This window comes from Pristiophorus japonicus, chromosome 7, assembly GCF_044704955.1.
Source record: "Pristiophorus japonicus isolate sPriJap1 chromosome 7, sPriJap1.hap1, whole genome shotgun sequence".
Classification (NCBI taxonomy): Eukaryota; Metazoa; Chordata; class Chondrichthyes; family Pristiophoridae; genus Pristiophorus; species Pristiophorus japonicus.
The window spans coordinates 241,130,223-241,151,617 of record NC_091983.1 but is presented as its reverse complement, the minus strand read 5'-3'; the positions used below and the strand labels follow the sequence as shown (position 1 = coordinate 241,151,617).

The 21,395-nt window shown below is 47.4% G+C and overlaps 1 non-coding gene and 1 pseudogene across 1 annotated transcript; one reads left to right on the top strand and one right to left on the bottom strand.

The window, feature by feature from the left end:
- LOC139266711 (scavenger receptor cysteine-rich domain-containing protein DMBT1-like) overlaps positions 1-21,395 on the top strand; it is a 285,380-nt pseudogene that overhangs the window by 152,662 nt on the left and 111,323 nt on the right.
- trnar-ucg (transfer RNA arginine (anticodon UCG)) lies at positions 2,066-2,154 on the bottom strand. Its single transcript is given in 2 exon segments — positions 2,066-2,101; positions 2,118-2,154. It is a non-coding gene; the product is annotated as a tRNA-Arg (tRNA).

The window sequence follows — 21,395 nt, the reverse complement described above, 5'->3', positions numbered from 1 at the left end:
AAAGGAGGTGGGGTAGCTCTGTTAATAAAGGATGATATCAGGGCAGTTGTGAGAGATGATATTGGCTCTAATGAACAAAATGTTGAATCATTGTGGGTGGAGATTAGAGATAGTAAGGGGAAAAAGTCACTGGTGGGCGTAGTTTATAGGCCCCCAAATAATAACTTCACGGTGGGGCGGGCAATAATCAAGGGAATAATGGAGGCATGTGAAAAAGGAATGGCAGTAATCATGGGGGATTTTAACCTACATATCGATTGGTCAAATCAAATCGCACGGGGTAGCCTGGAGGAGGAATTCATAGAAAGCATACGGGATTGTTTCTTAGAACAGTATGTTACAGAACCTACAAGGGAGCAAGCTATCTTAGATCTGGTCCTGTGTAATGAAACAGGAATAATAAACGATCACCTAGTAAAAGATCCTCTCGGAATGAGTGATCACAGTATGGTTGAATTTGTAATACAGATTGAGGGTGAGGAAGTAGTGTCTCAAATGAGCGTACTATGCTTAAACAAAGGGGACTAAAGTAGGACGAGGGCAGAGTTTACTAAAGTAGACTGGAAACACAGACTAAACGGTGGCACAATTGAGGAACAGTGGAGGACTTTTAAGGAGCTCTTTCATAGTGCTCAACAAAAATATATTCCAGTGAAAAAGAAGGGCGGTAAGAGAAGGGATAACCAGCCGTGGATAACCAAGGAAATAAAGGAGAGATTCAAATTAAAAACCAATGCGAATAAGGTGGCCAAGGTTAGTGGGAAAATAGAAGATTGGGAAAAATTTAAACGACAGCAAAGAATGACTAAGAAAGCAATAAAGAAAGGAAAGATAGATTACGAAAGTAAATTTGCGCAAAACATAAAAACGTATAGTAAAAGCTTTTACAGATATATAAAACGGAGAAGAGTGACTAAAGTAAATATTGGTCCCTTAGAAGATGAGAAGGGGGATTTAATAACGGGAAATGTGGAAATGGCTGAGACCTTAGACAATTATTTTGCTTCGGTCTTCCCAGTGGAAGACACAGAAACCATGTCAAAAATTGCTGGTCACAGGAATGTGGGAAGGGAGGACCTTGAGACAATCACTATCACTAGCGGGGTAGTGCTGGACAGGCTAATGGGACACAAGGTAGACAAGTCCCCTGGTCCTGATGAAATGCATCCCAGGGTATTAAAAGAGATGGCGGAAGTTATAGCAGATGCATTCGTTATAATCTACCAAAATTCTCTGGACTCTGGGGAGGTACCAGCGGATTGGAAGGCAGCTAATGTAACGCCTCTGTTTAAAAAAGGGGGCAGACAAAAGGCAGGTAACTATAGGCCGGTTAGTTTAACATCTGTAGTGGGGGAAAATGCTTGAAACTATCATTAAGGAAGAAATAGTGTGACATCTAGATAGGAATAGTGCAATCAAGCAGATGCAACATGGATTCATGAAGGGGAAATCATGTTTAACTAATTTACTGGAATTCCTTGAGGATATAATGAGCATGGTGGATAGAGGTGTACCGATGGATGTGGTGTATTTAGATTTTCAAAAGGCATTCGATAAGGTGCCACACAAAAGGTTACTGCAGAAGATAAAGGTACGCGGAGTCAGAGGAAATGTATTAGCATGCATCGAGAATTGGCTGGCTGACAGAAATCAGAGAGTCGGGATAAATGGGTCCTTTTCGGGTTGGAAATCGGTGGTTAGTGGTGTGCCACATGGATCGGTGCTGGGACCACAACTGTTTACAATATACATAGATGACCTGGAAGAGGGGACAGAGTGTAGTGTAACAACATTTACAGATGACACAAAGATTAGTGGGAAAGCGGGTTGTGTAGAGGACACAGAGAGGCTGCAAAGAGATTTAGATAGGTTAAGCGAATGGGCTAAGGTTTGGCAGTTGGAATACAATGTCGGAAAGTGTGAGGTCATCCACCTTGGAAAAAAAACATTAAAAGGGAATATTATTTGAATGGGGAGAAATTACAACATGCTGCGGTGCAGAGGGACCTGGGGGTCCTTGTGCATGAAACTCTTCTAGAGTAAAATTTAACGTGGCGAGTTAAGTTGACCACGGCAGGACTCGAACCTGCAATTTTCTGAAACCTTTGCTGTTATAATCGAAGTCAGACGCCTTATCCATTAGGCCACGCGGCCGCTGCCTCCTTGTGCATGAAACTCTTTTGAGTTTACCTGCAAAAACATAAACATTAAAACCATGCCATCCGACCTGGGTGACACAGCAGACATTTTCAAGGCCCCTTTTTTTTTTGGGTTCTTTTGGGGCGCTAAAATCAAATTTTTCCAGTGCCCCCTATAAAAGGGGAGTGGGACACTAAAAGCACCGGCAATGAAAACAAATTAAACTTTAAAACGTAAAATCAAATTAAAATTTGGTTGCCGGGCGTGATGATGTACTCCAGTCCCTCCGGTGCCCACCTCTCGCGGAAGGCCGCGAGCGTACCGGTGGACACCGCGTGCTCCATCTCCAAGGACACCCTGTAAGAGCGGAAGAGAGGCAGGCAGTCAGGTTGAACGACCCCCTCGACCGCCCGCTGCCTGGACCGGCTGATGGCACCCTTGGCCGTGCCCAGGAGCAGTCCTACGAGGAGGCCTTCGGACCTACCCGCTCCCCTCCGCACAGGGTGCCCAAAGATCAGGAGAGTGGGACTGAAGTGCAGCCAGAATTTCAGGAGCAGCCCCTTCAAATAATGGAACAGGGGCTGCAACCTTGTGCACTCAATAAAAACATGGAACACGGACTCCTCCAGACCGCAGAAATTGCAGGCGGCCTGGGAGTCCATGAACCGGCTTAGAAATTTGTTGCACGGCACTGCTCCGTGCACCACCCTCCAGGCCAAGTCCCCGATGAATAGTGGGAGGACCCCTGCGTAGAATGCCCTCCATCGGGGACCCCCGCCTCCTCCGGACGGCAAGATGGTACGCCATGGCGTGTCCGGACGGCCGGCGAGGATGGCAAAGTTGAGAGTGTGCAGGAGCAGCCCGTACAGGAAACCCCTCCGCGCGGAACTGAAAGGCACGGAGGGGATTTCCCCGAGGCGGCTCAAGTTGTGAGGCGCCGGCCCCCGAGGGAGGTTCCGGGGTTTGGCGCCGATGAGGAATTCCGTCCGGACGGGGGTCAGTTCGGACGGGATCTCCCTACGTGCTTGAGCCTCATCGATGCACCTAACGGAGTCAGGGCCCAGAGCTGTTTTTAGCGACTCGATGGCATCGGCCGCGTGGCGGACGTTGGCAGAATTTAGGCGCCGCGCCAGCGTGTCTGGCGCCATCCAGCCCGCTCCTCCGCCATCGAGCAGGTCCTGACCCTGGTCACCTCACCAGCCACAGCCCTCTCTTCCGACCGCCACATAAAACCTCGGCCGTGGAGGTACGGATTCCCGAGCAGCGGTTCCTGCAGGACGGCCGCCACTCCAGCCGGCGGAGAGCTGCGCTTGGTGGAGACTTTGTTCCAGACCCTGATGAGTTCCCTGTAAAAGACAGGCAGCTCCCGGAGGGCGGTCCTGGCACCCCCCAAGTTCACAAACAGGAGCTGCGTGTCATAATTGAGGTCGCGCTGCTGGCGGAAGAAATACCTCGCCAGAGCACACCACCTAGGAGGGGGCTCGACGTAAAGGTATCTCTGCAGGGTCTGAAGACGGAAAGTCGCAAGCTGGGCGCTAACGCACACCAACGACTGACCGCCCTCCTCAAGCGGGAGACTCATGACCGCGGCAGAGACCCAGTGCTTCCTGTTGTTCCAGAAGAAGTCCACCAGCTTCTTCTGTATCTTGGCGACAAACGCAGGGGGAGGGGTCAAAGTGACCAGCCGGTACCACAACATTGCGGCCACCAGCTGGTTTATGACTAGCGCTCGACCCCTGTAGGACAGCACTCGGAGCAGTCCTGTCCAGCGCCCTAGGCGAGCGGTGACCTTGGCCTCCAGCTCCTGCCAGTTCGCCGGCCAGGCTCCCTCGTCAGGGCTAAGGTAGACTCCCAGATAGAGGAGATGGGTCGTGCTCCAGACAAAAGGCCTGAGCTCCTCCGGCAGGGAGTCCACCCGCCACTGACCCACCAGGAGTCCGGAACATTTCTCCCAGTTGATCCTGGCGGAGGACGCGGCCGAGTAAATCTCCTGGCACTCACGCATCCTCCGCAGGTCAGCGGGATCCTCTATCGCGAGGAGCACGTCATCGGCGTAAGCCGAGAGGACGACCTCCACACCCGGCCCTTGCAGAGCCAGTCCCGTCAACCTCGTCCTCAGGAGGCGCAGGAAAGGCTCCACGCAAACGGCGTATAACTGGCCGGACATGGGGCATCCCTGGCGCACCCCTCTCCCAAAGCAAAGGGGCGCCGTCAAGGACCCGTTAACGTTAATCAGACACTCCGCGGCGGCGTACAAAAGTTGGATCCGGGCGACGAAATGCGTCCCGAACCCGAAAGCGCGCAGAGTTCCGAGCAGATAGTCGTGATCCACCCTGTCGAACGCCTTCTCTTGGTCGAGGGATAGGAAGGCGACCGACAGACCAGCCTCCTGGGAACAATGGATGAGGTCCCGGACCAGATGGATGTTGTCGTGGATTGTCCGGCCCGGGACCGTGTAGGACTGGTCGGGGTGGATCATGTGGTCCAGCACGGCACCAAGGCGAGCAGACATCGCCCTGGCGAAGATTTTGTAGTCCGTGCTGAGGAGGGAGACCGGGCGCCAGTTCTTAAGGAGGCGGAGATCGCCCTTCTTAGGCAGCAGGACGATGACTGCCCTGCGCCAAGAGAGGGGCATCTCCCCGGTCGCCAGACTTTCCCCCAGGACCCGCGCGTAGTCGCCCCCCAGAACGTCCCAGAACGCCCTGTGGAACTCCACGGTCAGCCCGTCCAGCCCCGGGGATTTTCCCCTCGAGAGCCGGGCGAGGGCACCGGTCAGCTCCGCCAGGCTTAGCGGAGCTTCCAGATTTTCGGCGCCCTCCGGGCCGACCTTCGGCAGGTCCTCCCACAAAACTCTACGCGCTTCCTCGCTGGACGGATCCGGAGAGAACAGAGCCCCGTAATATTCACGGACCCTGTTGTTGACGCCCTCCGGATCCGAGACGAGAGAGCCGTCGTCGGCCAGCAGCGTCAAGAGCTGCTTACGGACACTCTGCCTTTTTTCCAGCGAGTAGAAGAAGGGGGAGCCGCGGTCCAGATCCCGCAGGAACCGGATCCGCGACCTCACGAACGCGCCTCGGGACCCGACGAGCTGCAGGTCCTTCAGCGCGGCCTTCTTCGCTTCGTACACCGTCCGCAGGGCCGGGTCCTGGACGACTTGACCGAGACGGGCTTCCAGGTCGAGCACCTCTTTTTCTAGGCGCCCGACTCTGGCCGCCCGCCTCTTGGTCGACCCCCTCGCGTACTCTTGACAGAAGACGCGGACGTGAGCCTTGCCCACGTCCCACCATAGCCTCAAGGAGGGGAAGCCCCCCTGCTTCCTTCTCCAGTCGGACCAGAATCGACGGAACGAGTCCTGGAACCGCACGTCCTCCAGCAGCCGGTTGTTAAAGTGCCAGTACGCGGACCCCGTCCTCGCGCGGAGCGAAGCGAGCTCCGCCCACACCAGGTGGTGGTCCGAACACGGCACCGGCCGCATGGAGGCCGCCGGGACGCAGGAAACGTACGCCCGAGACAAGTAAAGGCGGTCGACTCTGGACCATCCTACTCCAGGCCTCACCCAAGTAAAGGCGCTGGAGTCGGGGTGGAGATTTCACCAGACGTCCACCAAGTCGAAGGACCCGACCAGGTCCCTCAACTTCTCCATCGCCGTCATGCACTGCGGGGCACCGGAGCGGTCCCTCACCTCGAGGGTGCAGTTAAAATCCCCCCCGAGGACACCTTGTGCATGAATCCCAAAAAGTTAGTTTGCAGGTGCAGCAGGTAATCAGGAAGGCGAATGGAATGTTGGCCTTCATTGCGAGTGGGATGGAGTACAAAAGCAGGGAGGTCCTGCTGCAACTGTACAGGGTATTGGTGAGGCCGCACCTGGAGTACTGCGTGCAGTTTTGCTCACCTTACTTAAGGAAAGATATACTAGCTTTGGAGGGGGTACAGAGACAATTCACGAGGCTGATTCCGGAGATGAGGGGGTTACCTTATGATGATAGATTGAGTAGACTGGGTTTTTACTCGTTGGAGTTCAGAAGGATGAGGGGTGATCTTATACAAACTTTTAAAATAATGAAAGGGATAGACAAGATAGAGGCAGAGAGGTTGTTTCCACTGGTCGGGGAGACTAGAACTAGGGGGCACAGCCTCAAAATACGGGGGAGCCAATTTAAAGCTGAGTTGAGAAGGAATTTCTTCTCCCAGAGGGTTGTGAATCTGTGGAATTCTCTGCCCAAGGAAGCAGTTGAGGCTAGCTTAATGAATGTATTCAAGTCACAGATAGATAGATTTTTAACCAATAAGGGAATTAAGGGTTACGGGGAGCGGGCGGGTAAGTGGAGCTGAGTCCATGGCCAGGTCAGCCATGATCTTGTTGAATGGCGGAGCATGCTCGAGGAGCTAGATGGCCTACTCCTGTTCCTAATTCTTATGTTATGTTCTTATGTTCTTTTTGCTTTTTGCCTTGGGTTTCTCTGTCCTCCACTTTTACTTTTCTTCTTTCTATCATTTGCTTCTGCCCCCATTCTACTACCCTCTGTCTCCCGGTATAGGTTCCCATCCCCCTGCCATATTAGTTTAACTCCTCCCCAACAGCACGAGCAAACACTCCCCCGAGGACATTGGTTCCAGTCCTGCCCATGTGCAGACCATCCGGTTTGTAGTGGTCCCACCTCCCCCAGAACCGGTTCCATTGTCCCAGGAATTTGAATCCCTCCCTCCTGCACCACTCCTCAAGTCACGTATTCATCTGAGCTATCCTGCGATTCCGACTCTGACTAGCACGTGGCCCTGGTAGCAATCCTGAGATTAATATTTTGAGGTCCTACTTTTTAATTTAGCACTTAGCTCGCTAAATTCGTCTTGTCGGACCTCATCCCGCTTTTTACTATATCGTTGGTACCTGTATGCACCACGACAACTGGCTGTTTACCCTCCCCCTTCAAATTTCCTGCACCCGCTCCGAGACATCCTTGACCCTTCCACCAGGGAGGTAACATACCATACTGGAGTCTCAGTTGCACACTACCTTCCTTCCATTGCTCTTCCTGTTGGTCACCCATCCCCTATCTGGCTGTGTAACCTTTACCTGCGGTAAGACCAACTCACTAAACATGCTATTCCCGACATCCTCAGCATCGCGCATGCTCCAGAGTGAATCCACCCGCAGCACCAGTGCTGCAATGTGGTCTGTCAGGAGCTGCAACCGGATACACTTCCCACTTATTTCGTTGCCAGGGACACTGGAAGCGTCCCTGACTTCCCAGCTAGTACAGGAGGAGCATAACACATGTCCGAGCTCTCCTGCCATGACTTAACCCCTAGATTAACTTAATTTGGCAACAATAATGCTAAAGGTTACTTACTAATAGAGAAAAGAAAAAGAAAAAACTACTCACCAATCAGCAACCAATCACTTACCCCCTTGGCTGTGGCATCACCTTTCGATTTCTTTCTACTTGGACAGGTTAGATGCAGGAAGAATGTTCCCGATGTTGGGGAAGACCTGAGCCAGGATTCACAATCTAAGGATAAGGGATAAGGCATATCGGACCGAGATGAGGAGTAACCTCTTCACCCAGGGAATTGTGAACTTGTGGAATTCTCTATCACAGAAAGTTGTTGAGTCCAGTTCATTGGATATACTCAAAAGGGAGTTAGATGTGGCCCTTACGGCTAAAGGGGTCATGGGGTATGGAGAGAAGGCAGGAATGGGGTACTGAAGTTGCATGATCAGCCATGATCATATTGAATGGTGGTGCAGGCTCGAAGGGCCGAATGGCCTTCTCCTGCACCTATTTTCTATGTTTCTATGTTTCTGTGTTTCTACTCCTTGCTCTGCCTGGGCGGCTGGACCGAGCGGACTCATTCCTATAAGTATTTTAATTGGAATAAAAATCCTCCAAAGCAAGATGCAGGTCCGCTCCCCCAGCGTCAGAGTCCAGCAATACCTACACTGTAACTTTCAACATGCAGGCCACATGCACGCTTTCAAACAGGTTGTAGTCACTGAATCTGATTTCTCATCATTAAACAAGAACTGCGCAGGCACAAGACATTCTGAAGGAAAAGCATGTTTTTTTACACTGGACTCCCGCTTTAATCTCACATGGTGGGCTCCGCTATCATCGAGGATGGACATGTTCATGATGCCTTCACATCCCGTTAATTATTCAATAGTCACCGCCATTCACGACTGGATGTGGCAGGACTGCAGAGCTTTGATCTTTGGATCTTCCATGTGGTCTCACTTAGCTTTGTCTGTGACGAACACACTTGCTGCTTCCACTCTTTAGCATGCATGTAGTCCTGTGTTGTTGCTTCACCAGTTTGGCACCTCCTTCACAGGTACGCCAGGTTTTGCTTCTGGCATGCTCTGCGACATTCCTATTTCCACCAATGTTGGTCACTGGCTTGATAGCAATGGGAATGTGAGGGGTATTCTGGGCCATGAGTTTACAGATTGTCCTCTCCTGCTGATGGTGCATCATGGATGCCCACTTTTAAACGGCTATTTCTGTGCTGAATCTACAGCAATCATTTAGATGAAGGAATTGCGTGTAATATCTCCAAGTTTGCAGATGACACTAAGCTGGGTGGCGGTGTGAGCTGTGAGGAGGATGCTAAGAGGCTGCAGGGTGACTGGGACAGGTTAAGTGAGTGGGCAAATGCATGGCAGATGCAGTATAATGTGGATAAATGTGAGGCTATCCACTTTGCTGGCAAAAACACGAAGGCAGAATATTATCTGAATGGTGACAGATTAGGAAAAGGCGAGGTGCAACGAGACCTGAGTGTCATGGTTCATCAGTCATTGAAAGTTGGCATGCAGGTACAGCAGGCGGTGAAGAAGGCAAATGGCATGTTGGCCTTCATAGCTAGGGGATTTGAGTATAGGAGCAGGGAGGTGTTACTGCAGTTGTACAGGGTCTTGGTAAAGCCTCACCTGGAATATTGTGTTCAGTCTTGGTCTCCTAATCTGAGGAAGGATGATCTTGCTATTGACGGAGTGCAGCGAAGGTTCACCAGACTGATTCCCGGGATGGCAGGACTGTCATATGAGGAGAGTCTGGATCGACTGGGCCTGTATTCACTGGTGTTTAGAAGGATGAGAGGGGATCTCATAGAAACATATAAAATTCTGACGGAACTGGACAGGTTAGATGCAGGAAGAATGTTCCCGATGTTGGGGAAGTCCAGAACCAGGAATTACAGTCTAAGGATAAGGGGTAGGCCATTTAGGACCGAGATGAGGAGAAACTTCTTTACTCAGAGAGTTGTTAACCTGTGGAATTCTCTTCCACAGAGAGTTGTTGATGCCAGTTCATTAGCTATATTCAAGAGGGAGTTAGATATGGCCCTTATGGCCAAAGAGATCAAGGGGTATGGAGAGAAAGCAGGAAAGGGGTACTGAGTGAATGATCAGCCATGACCTTATTGAATGGTGGTGCAGGCTCAAAGGGCCGAATGCCTACACCTGCACCCATTTTCTATGTTTCTATGTCTCTATCCCATTGATCAGGGCTGGGAACTCAACATCCATGGGTATTCAACATTCAGGAAGGATAGAATGAAAGGAAAAGGAGGTGGGGTAGCATTGCTGGTTAAAGAGGAGATTAATGCAGTAGTTAGGAAGGACATTAGCTTGGATGATGTGGAATCTATATGGGTAGAGCTGCAGAACACCAAAGGGCAAAAAACGTTAGTGGGTGTTGTGTACAGACCTCCAAACAGTAGTAGTGATGTTGGGGAGGGCATCAAACAGGAAATTAGGGGTGCATGCAATAAAGGTGCAGCAGTTATCTTGGGTGACTTTAATATGCATATAGATTGGGCTAACCAAACTGGAAGCAATACGGTGGAGGAGGATTTCCTGGAGTGCATAAGGGATGATTTTCGAGACCAATATGTCGAGGAACCAACTAGGGGGGAGGCCATCTTAGACTTCGTGTTGTGCAACGAGAGAGGATTAATTAGCAATCTCGTTGTGCGAGGCCCCTTGGGGAAGAGTGACCATAATATGGTGGAATTCTACATTCGAATGGAGAATGAAACAGTTAATTCAGAGACCATGGTCCAGAACTATTAGAAGGGTAACTTTGAAGGTATGAGGCGTGAATTGGCCAGGATAGATTGGCAACGGATACTTAAGAGGTTGACAGTGGATGGGCAATGGCAGACATTTAGAGACTGCATGGATGAATTACAACAATTGTACATCCCTGTCTGGCATAAAAATAAAAAAAGGGAAGGTGGCTCAACTGTGGCTATCAAGGGAAATCAGGGATAGTATTATAGCCAAGGAATGGCATACAAATTGGCCAGAAATAGCAGTGAACCTGGGGACTGGGAGAAATGTAGAACTCAGCAGAGGAGGACAAAGGGTTTGATTCGGGCAGGGAAAATAGAGTACGAGAGGAAGCTTGCAGGGAACATTAAGACAGACTGCAAAAGTTTCTATAGATATGTAAAGGGAAAAAGGTTAGTAAAGACAAATGTAGGTCCCCTGCAGTCAGAATCAGGAGAAGTCATAATGGGGAACAAAGAAATGGCAGACCAATTGAACAAGTACTTTGGTTCGGTATTCACTGAGGAGGACACAAACAACCTTCCGGATATAAAAGGGGTCAGAGGGTCTAGTAAGAAGGAGGAACTGAGGGAAATCCTTATTAGTCGGGAAATTGGGTTGCGGAAATTGATGGGATTGAAGGCCGATAAATCACCAGGGCCTGATGGACTGCATCCCAGAGTACTTAAGGAGGTGGCCTTGGAAATAGCGGATGCGTTGACAGTCATTTCCCAACATTCCATAGACTCTGGATCAGTTCCTATGGAGTGGAGGGTAGCCAATGTAACCACACTTTATAAAAAAGGAGGGAGAGAGAAAACAGTTAATTATAGACCAGTCAGCCTGACATCGGTAGTGGCTAAAATGATGGAATCAATTATTAAGGATGTCATAGCAGCGCGTTTGGAAAGAGGTGACATGATAGGTCCAAGTCAACATGGATTTGTGAAAGGGAACTCATGCTTGACAAATCTTCTGGAATTTTTTGAGGATGTTTCCAATAGAGTGGACAAGGGAGAACCAGTTTATTTGGTGTATTTGGACTTTCAGAAGGCTTTCGAAAAGGTCCCACACAAGAGATTAATGTGCAAAGTTAAAGCACATGGTATTGGGGGTAGTGTGCTGACATGGATTGAGAACTGGTTGTCAGACAGGAAGCTAAGAGTAGGAGTAAATGGGTACTTTTCAGAATGGCAGGCAGTGACTAGTGGGGTACCGCAAGGTTCTGTGCTGGGGCCCCAGCTGTTTACATTGTACATTAATGATTTAGACGAGGGGATTAAATGTAGTATCTCCAAATTTGCGGATGACGCTAAGTTGGGTGGCAGTGTGAGCTGTGAGGAGGATGCTATGAGGCTGCAGAGTGACTTGGATAGGTTAGGTGAGTGGGCAAATGCATGGCAGATGAAGTATAATGTGGATAAATGTGAGGTTATCCACTTTGGTTGTAAAAACAGAGAGACAGACTATTATCTGAATGGTGACAGATTAGGAAAAGGGGAGGCGCAACGAGACCTAGGTGACATGGTACATCAGTCATTGAAGGTTGGCATGCAGGTACAGCAGGCGGTTAAGAAAGCAAATGGCATGTTGGCCTTCATAGCGAGGGGATTTGAGTACAGGGGCTGGGAGGTATTGCTACAGTTGTACAGGGCCTTGGTGAGGCCACACCTGGAGTATTGTGTACAGTTGTGGTCTCCTAACTTGAGGAAGGACATTCTTGATATTGAGGGAGTGCTCCGAAGGTTCACCAGACTGATTCCCGGGATGGTATGATTGACATATGAGGAGAGACTGGATCGACTGGGCCTGTATTCACTGGACTTTAGAAGGATGAGAGGGCATCTCATAGAAACATATAAAATTCTGACAGGACTGGACAGGTTAGATGCAGGAAGAATGTTCCCGATGTTGGGGAAGTCCAGAACCAGGGGACACAGTCTCAGGATAAGGGGTAAGCCATTTAGGACTGAGATGAGGAGAAACTGCTTCACTCAGAGAGTTGTTAACCTGTGGAATTCTCTACCGCAGAAAGTTGTTGATGCCAGTTTGTTAGATATATTCAAGAGGGAGTTAGATATGGCCCTTATGGCTAAAGAGATCAAGGGGTATGGAGAGAAAGCAAGAAAGGGGTACTGAGGGAATGATCAGCCATGATCTTATTGAATGGTGGTGCAGGCTCGAAGGACCGAATGCCTATACCTGCACCTATTTTCTATGTTTCTATGTCTCTATCCATTGATCACAGTGGTAGTGCCACACAGCACGATGGAGGGTGTTGTTAGTGTGAAGACAGAACTTTGTCCCCACATTGATTGTGTTGTGGTCACTGCTACCAATAATATCTGTGAGAGGTAGATTGGGGAGAACAAGTTCAAGTCTGTTTCCATGGTGTTGGTTCTCTCACCATTTGCCACATGCCCAGTCTGGCAGCTTTGTCCTTCATGACTCGGCTGGCTCTGTCAGTAGTGGATCTACCGAGCCACTCTTGGTGATGGACATTGAAATCTCCAACTCAGGGTACATTCTCTGATGTTGCTACTCTCAATGCTTCTTCCAAGTGTTGTTCAACATGGAGGGGAACTGATTCCTCAACTGAGGGCGGGCGATATCTGGTAAACAGCATGTGCTTTCCCTGTACTAACTGTTTGACCTAATTCCACAAGAACTCATATGATCGGGAGTCAATGTTAGGAATCTCAGAGCCAATCCTTTCCGACTGTTACACAAATGTGCCCCAACTCCACTGGAGGCTGTGCTGCTGGAGGAAGTGGACCAACACTGGGATGGTGTTGGGAGAATCCACAATGCTGACTGCTAGGGATGGATCTCTGAATAAGATTATGATTATATAAGACTTCAATGTTTCGAGAGCATTTCATGGTGTTTTGAGATATTTACAGAGTACTTATCTCAATGGTTAATATTTAAGCAATTTCCTTTGGTTCCTTGGGTTCAAACCTTTGCTTCTTTTATTATTACTCCCCTCGATAAAGGAGATGCTTGACTGGGTAAGGGCATTCTTTACAAATAACCTGTTATTCCTGTTCGAGTGTCAGATAATATAGACCGTCCCGGGAATGGAATTCCTGGACTGAAGTGGAAGGACTGTAATCTAGAGGGCTAGGAATGGAATTCCTGGATTGAGGCTGGAGTTGTGTCACGTACGTGAGTCCCATTGATGCATTACAGCGATCATCGCTCAGATAATGCCGTTTGGGATCATTTATTAATTGGGAATGTTTTGACCCTGATGGCCTGGGATCCAATGCATCAGAGAACAAGGTTGGTGCAATCCGTTTTTTCATCTTTTATCCCTCCTTTATTTCTGTCACTTTCTCATCTTTTGTTCTCAGTTTTCATTGAATACAGAAATATAAACGATGTTATCTTTATCCTCGGTATTTTATAGGTGGGTAAAAAAAATCGCACATTATCTCACTTTAATTTAAAACTGTGTACAATACGGTGAGCTGGATTAAGTTGCAGTGAAATATTGTGATGACATTGGTTCAATGAGTCTGTTTGTTCAATGTCTGTGATTAATGTCAGTTACAGTGATGCCTAATGATGTCATCGGGGATTTCCCTCTGCTCGATGTAAGGAGCTCCCTTCAATGTTTCACCTCACACAATCAGCAGGTCTCCTCCAGCACAGATACCAGAAGTGAGTCACAGAAGGGAAGTCATGGTTGTGTCTCTCATCCCACCAGCGCCTCCCATGACTGATGAATTTCTAGCCATAGTTGCTAGTTGGCGTCTAGATGAGAGGATAACAGGAGTATTGATGAAAATACAACGTATTTACTATCCTCTATTCGCTGCTTTTGGTGTTCCGAGTAAGTATCTATTTTCAGTTATCAAATATATAAACCATCTTTCACTGTAATATCATTCTTGCTGTATAACCGGGGATAATCAGTTATTAATGGTATTCTGGCTTTCAAAGTGTTGCATTTTGTTTACGTACATGTTGTTGTTTAAAAATACTGGTACATCCTCACTGCTGTTAGTGCATCTGGTACATCACAGTTAGTGTGTCTGGTACCTTGCTGTTAGTGTATCTGGTACCTCGCTGTTAGTGTCCCTGGTACCTCACTGTTAGTATATCTGGTACCTTACTGTTAGTGTCCCTGGTACCTCACTGTTAGTGTATCTGGTTCCTCACTCTTAGTGTATCGCTGTTAGTGTATCTGGTACCTCACTGTTAGTGTATGTGGTATCTCACTGTTAGTGTGTCTGGTACCTCACTGTTAGTGTGTCTGGTACCTCACTGTTAGTGTGTCTGGTACCTCGCTGTTATTGTATCTGTTACCTCGCTGTTATTGTATCTGTTACCTCGCTGTTAGTGTCCCTGGTACCTCACTGTTAGTATATCTGGTACCTCGCTGTTAGTGTATCTGGTACCTCACTGTTAGTGTATCTGGTACCTCACTGTTAGTGTATCTGGTACCTCACTGTTAGTATATCTGGTACCTCGCTGTTAGTGTATCTGGTACCTCACTGTTAGTGTATCTAGTACCTCACTGTTAGTGTATGTGGTATCTCACTGTTAGTGTGTCTGGTACCTCACTGTTAGTGTGTCTGGTACCTCGCTGTTATTGTATCTGTTACCTCGCTGTTAGTGTCCCTGGTACCTCACTGTTAGTATATCTGGTACCTCGCTGTTAGTGTATCTGGTACCTCACTGTTAGTGTATCTGGTACCTCACTTTAGTGTCCCTGGTACCTCACTTTTAGTGTATTTGGTACCTCGCTGTTAGTGTATCTGGTACCTCGCTGTTAGTGTATCTGGTACCTCGCTGTTAGTGTATCTGGTACCTCGCTGTTAGTGTATCTGGTACCTCGCTGTTAGTGTATCTGGTACCTCACTGTTAGTGTATCTGGTACCTCACTTTTAGTGTATTTGGTACCTCTCTGTTAGTGTATCTGGTACCTCGCTGTTAGTGTATCTGGTACCTCACTGTTAGTGTATCTGGTACCTTGCTTTTTGTGTATCTGGTACCTTGCTGTTAGTGTATCTGGTACCTCGCTGATAATGTATCTGTTACCTCACTGTTATTGTATCTGGTACCTCACTGTTAGTGTATCTGGTACCTCGCTGTTAGTGTATCTGGTACCTCGCTGTTAGTGTATCTGGTACCTCACTGTTAGTGTATCTGGTACCTCACTGTTAGTGTATCTGGTACCTCGCTGTTAGTGTATCTGGTACCTCGCTGTTAGTGTATCTGGTACCTCGCTGTTAGTTTATGTGGTACCTCGCTGTTAGTGTATCTGGTACCTCGCTGTTGTTGTATCTGGTACCTCGCTGTTAGTGTCCCTGGTACCTCTCTGTTAGTGTATCTGGTACCTCACTGTTCGTGTATCTGGTACCTCGCTGTTAGTGTATCTGGTACCTCGCTGTTAGTGTATCTGGTACCTCGCTGTTAGTATATCTGGTACCTCGCTGTTAGTGTATCTGGTACCTCACTGCTAGTGTATCTGGTACCTCACTGTTAGTGTATAGAAACATAGAAACATAGAAAATAGGTGCAGGAGTAGGCCATTCGGCCCTTCTAGCCTACACCGCCATTCAATGAGTTCATGGCTGAACATTCAACTTCAGTACCCCATTCCTGCTTTGTCGCCATACCCCTTGATCCCCCTAGCAGTAAGGACCTCATCTAACTCCTTTTTGAATATATTTAGTGAATTGGCCTCAACAACTTTCTGTGGTAGAGAATTCCACAGGTTCACCACTCTCTGGGTGAAGAAGTTCCTCCGCATCTCGGTCCTAAATGGCTTACCCCTTATCCTTAGACTGTGACCTCTGGTTCTGGACTTCCCCAACATTGGGAACATTCTTCCTGCATCTAACCTGTCTAACCCCGTCAGAATTTTATATGTTTCTATGAGGTCCCCTCTCATTCTTCTTAACTCCAGTGAATACAAGCCCAGTTGATCCAGTCTTTCTTGATAGGTCAGTCCCGCCATCCCGGGAATCAGTCTGGTGAACCTTCGCTGCACTCCCTCAATAGCAAGAATGTCCTTCCTCAGGTTAGGAGACCAAAACTGTACACAATACTCCAGGTGTGGCCTCACCAATGCCCTGTACAACTGTAGCAACACCTCCCTGCCCCTGTACTCAAATCCCCTTGCTATGAAGGCCAACATGCCATTTGCTTTCTTAACCGCCTGCTGCACCTGCATGCCAACCTTCAATGACTGATGTACCATGACACCCAGGTCTCTTTGCACCTCCCCTTTTCCTAATCTGTCACCATTCAGATAATAGTCTGTCTCTCTGTTTTTACCACCAAAGTGGATAACCTCACATTTATCCACATTATACTTCATCTGCCATGCATTTGCCCACTCACCTAACCTATCCAAGTCGCTCTGCAGCCTCACAGCATCCTCCTCGCAGCTCACACTGCCACCCAACTTAGTGTCATCCGCAAATTTGGAGATACTACATTTAATCCCCTCATCTAAATCATTAATGTACAGTGTAAACAGCTGGGGCCCCAGCACAGAACCTTGCGGTACCCCACTAGTCACTGCCTGCCATTCTGAAAAGTACCCATTTACTCCTACTCTTTGCTTCCTGTCTGACAACCAGTTCTCAATCCATGTCAGTACACTACCCCCAATCCCATGTGCTCTAACTTTGCACATTAATCTCTTGTGTGGGACCTTGTCGAAAGCCTTCTGAAAGTCCAAATATACCACATCAACTGGTTCTCCCTTATCCACTCTACTGGAAACATCCTCAAAAAATTCCAGAAGATTTGTCAAGCATGATTTCCCTTTCACAAATCCATGGTGACTTGGACCTATCATGTCACCTCTTTCCAAATGCACTGCTATGACATCCTTAATAATTGATTCCATCATTTTACCCACTACCGATGTCAGGCTGACCGGTCTATAATTCCCTGTTTTCTCTCTCCCTCCTTTTTTAAAAAGTGGGGTTGCATTGGCTACCCTCCACTCCATAGGAACTGATCCAGAGTCAATGGAATATTGGAAAATGACTGTCAACGCATCCACTATTTCCAAGGCCACCTCCTTAAGTACTCTGGGATGCAGTCCATCAGGCCCTGGGGATTTATCGGCCTTCAATCCCATCAATTTCCCCAACACAATTTCCCGGCTAATAAGGATTTCCCTCAGTTCCTCCTCCTTACTAGACCCCCCGACCCCTTTTATAACCGGAAGGTTGTTCGTGTCCTCCTTCGTGAATACTGAACCAAAGTACTTGTTCAATTGGTCCGCCATTTCCTTGTTCCCCGTTATGACTTCCCCTGATTCTGACTGCAGGGGACCTACATTTGTCTTTACTAACCTTTTTCTCTTTACATATCTATAGAAACTTTTGCAATCCGTCTTAATGTTCCCTGCAAGCTTCTTCTCATACTCCATTTTCCCTGCCCTAATCAAACCCTTTGTCCTCCTCTGCTGAGTTCTAAATTTCTCCCAGTCCCCAGGTTCGCTGCTATTTCTGGCCAATTTGTATGCCACTTCCTTGGCTTTAATACTATCCCTGATTTCCCTTGATAGCCACGGTTGAGCCACCTTCCCTTTTTTATTTCTATGCCAGACAGGAATGTACAATTGTTGTAGTTCATCCATGCGGTCTCTAAATGTCTGCCATTGCCCATCCACAGTCAACCCCTTAAGTATCATTCGCCAATCCATCTCAGCCAATTCACGCCTCATACCTTCAAAGTTAGCCTTCTTTAAGTTCTGGACCATGGTCTCTGAATTAACTGTTTCATTCTCCATCCTAATGCAGAATTCCACCATATTATGGTCACTCTTCCCCAAGGGGCCTCGCACAACGAGATTGCTAATTAATCCTTTCTCATTACATAACACCCAGTCTAAGATGGCCTCCCCCCAAGTTGGTTCCTCGACATATTGGTCTAAAAAACCATCCCTTATGCACTCCAGAAAATCCTCCTCCACCGTATTGCTTCCAGTTTGGTTAGCCCAATCTATGTGCATATCTGGTACCTCGCTGTCAGTTTATCTGGTGCCTCATTGTTAGTGTATCTGGTACCTCGCTGTTAGTGTATCTGGTATCTCGCTGTTAGTGTATCTGGTACCTCGCTGTTAATGTATCTGGTACCTCACTGTTAGTGTATCTGGTACCTCACTTTAGTGTCCCTGGTACCTCGCTCTTAGTGTATCTGGTACTCGCTGTTAGTGTATCTGGTATCTCACTGTTAGTGTATCTGGTACCTCGCTGTTAGTGTATCTGGTACCTCGCTGTTAGTGTATGGGTAACTCACTGTTAGTGTATCTGGTACCTCGCTGTTAGTGTATCTGGTACCTCACTGTTAGTGTATCTGGTACCTTGCTTTTAGTGTATCTGGTACCTTGATGTTAGTGTATCTGGTACCTCGCTGTTAGTGTATCGCTGTTCGTGTATCTGTTACCTCACTGTTAGTGTATCTGTTACCTCGCTGTTAGTGTATCTGGTACCTCGCTGTTAGTGTATCTGGTACCTCGCTGTTAGTGTATCTGGTACCTCGCTGTTAGTGTATCTGGTACCTCGCTGTTAGTGTATCTGGTACCTCGCTGTTAGTGTATCTGGTACCTCGCTGTTAGTGTATCTGGTACCTCGCTGTTAGTGTATCTGGTACCTCACTGTTAGTGTATCTGGTACCTCACTGTTAGTGTATCTGGTACCTCACTGTTAGTGCATCTGGTACCTCACTGTTAGTGTATCTGGTACCTCGCTGTTAGTGTATCAGGTACCTCACTGTTAGTGCATCTGGTACCTCAATGTTAGTGTATCTGGTACCTCACTGTTAGTGTATCTGGTACCTCGCTTTTAGTGTCCTTGGTACCTCGCTGTTAGTGTATCTGGTACCTCACTGTTTGTTTATCTGGTACCTCAATGTTGGTGTATCTGGTACCTCGCTGTTTGTTTATCTGGTACCTCACTGTTAGTGTATCTGGTACCTCGCTGTTAGTGTCCCTGGTACCTCACTGTTAGTGTATCTGGTACCTCGCTGTTAGTGTATCTGGTACCTCACTGTTAGTGTATCTGGTACCTCGCTGTTTTTATATCTGGTACCTCACTGTTAGTGTATCTGTTACCTCACTGTTAGTGTCCCTGGTACCTCACTGTTAGTGTATCTGGTACCTCATTGTTAGTTTATCTGGTACCTCACTGTTAGTGTATCTGGTACCTCGCTGTTAGTGTATCTGGTACCTCGCTGTTAGTGTATCTGGTACCTCGCTGTTAGTGTATCTGGTACCTCGCTGTTAGTGTCCCTGGTACCTCACTGTTAGTGTATCTGGTACCTCAGTGTTAGTGTATCTGGTACCTCGCTGTTAGTGTATCTGGTACCTCACTGTTAGTGTATCTGGTACCTCACTGTTAGTGTATCTGGTACCTCACTGTTAGTGTATCTGGTACCTCGCTGTTAGTGTATCTGGTACCTTGCTGTTAGTGTATCTGGTACCTCGCTGTTAGTGTATCTGGTACCTTACTGTTAGTGTCCCTGGTACCTCACTGTTAGTGTATCTGTTACCTCACTGTTGGTGTCCCTGGTACCTCACTGTTAGTGTATCTGGTACCTCACTGTTAGTGTATCTGGTACCTCATTGTTAGTTTATCTGGTACCTCGCTGTTATTGTGTCTGGTACCTCGCTGTTAGTGTCCCTGGTACCTCTCTGTTAGTGTATCTGGTACCTCACTGCTAGTGTATCTGGTACCTCATTACTGTCCATCACCGTGCTGTCGGCTATTGACTATGTAAATGATATTGGTCCATCAAGATTCAAATGTTCTATATTGAACTCAAGCAAAGATACTGGAAGAGACACTTTATTTCCTGAATTTCAGAATCATCACTACACTGCCCATTTGGATCAGATCAGAAGCAGGTTTTCTAAGTTTCGGGAACTTTTCACCAAATGACGACAGGTGATTGACCTGAAACAGTCACTGTGTTTCTCTCTCCTCTGATGCTGCCTGACCTGTTGATTATATCTCGGATTTTCTATTTTTATTTCAGACGTTCATCATCCACAGTATTTTGCTGTTGTGTTCACCGAATGCTCGCCATGTTTACTTACACACAGTGCGAAGAACAAATCCTGACAGATCATACACACATTTTGAATTCACTGAAATATCTCCTATTTTCTATGTTTCTCCTATTTTCTATATTTCTATAAAGGTTATCCAGGGGTATGAGGGAAAAGCGAGATATGGTGTTGAGATAGAGGATCAGCCTTGATCATATTGAATGGTGGTGCAGACTCGAAGGGCCGAATGGCCCACTCCTTGTCCTATTTTCTATGTTTCTATGTTTCGAATCATTCAGTTCCAGCCAGTGCCTCATTTTCCACATTCTCCAGTTCTGCATTACTGCCACTGCTTCTGATGGTTGGAACAGATTTATCAGGGTCATTTTCATTCTCACTAAATGCTCATTCAGTCAGATTTCCAGACATTTATTTGCAATCTTTGTTTTGAGTTTACAATTGACTCTCATGTCTGTCTGCCACAGCTCAGTGGGTCTCTCAGTGAGAATCGGAGTAATTCTCTATTGTACCCTGCTTTCATTCAGCATAAAGAATGTCAGCTGATTTGTAACTGAAGTATTAATGATAAAGCAATCCTTTGATATTTTTCCATCCAATATACGATGCACAAGTTGGAAAGCAACATGTGAAAGAAAACAAGAATAACTCATATCCATTTTTGTTCAGATACTTTACAGAAACATTGGGCAGCACTTTACCTGTGGAATAAGTCGTCCGATTTTGATGCTAAAACAAAGCATTTAGTTGGACATTCCCTGGTCAATGATAACCATTTATTTTATTCAGAGTCCATTCTTTGCCTTGTTATTCGGAAATTCTTACTTTCAATGAGCGACAAAAAGGTGTAAAGCTCATTGTTCAATACACTTCCTGCAGCCCAGTTATCTTTCTAACTGCTGTACATTTGTATTTAATAACCTAACATCGTCATATTAGCTTCATACATTTTAAGTAGAACCACCTGTAATTATTGCACGCCAAAATTGCAGTCGATGTTTATTTCTGTTACACTCACTTTCAGTTCTAATTAGAATCCAGATCCTCAGCAGGAACAAGAATACAATGAGGGTCTCCCTCCCTCTCCCCCCATCACCGCCCCCTCCCACCAACACAGCGGCACAGAAGCGAATCCCACCGCTCTCGGTGCTGACTGATCCC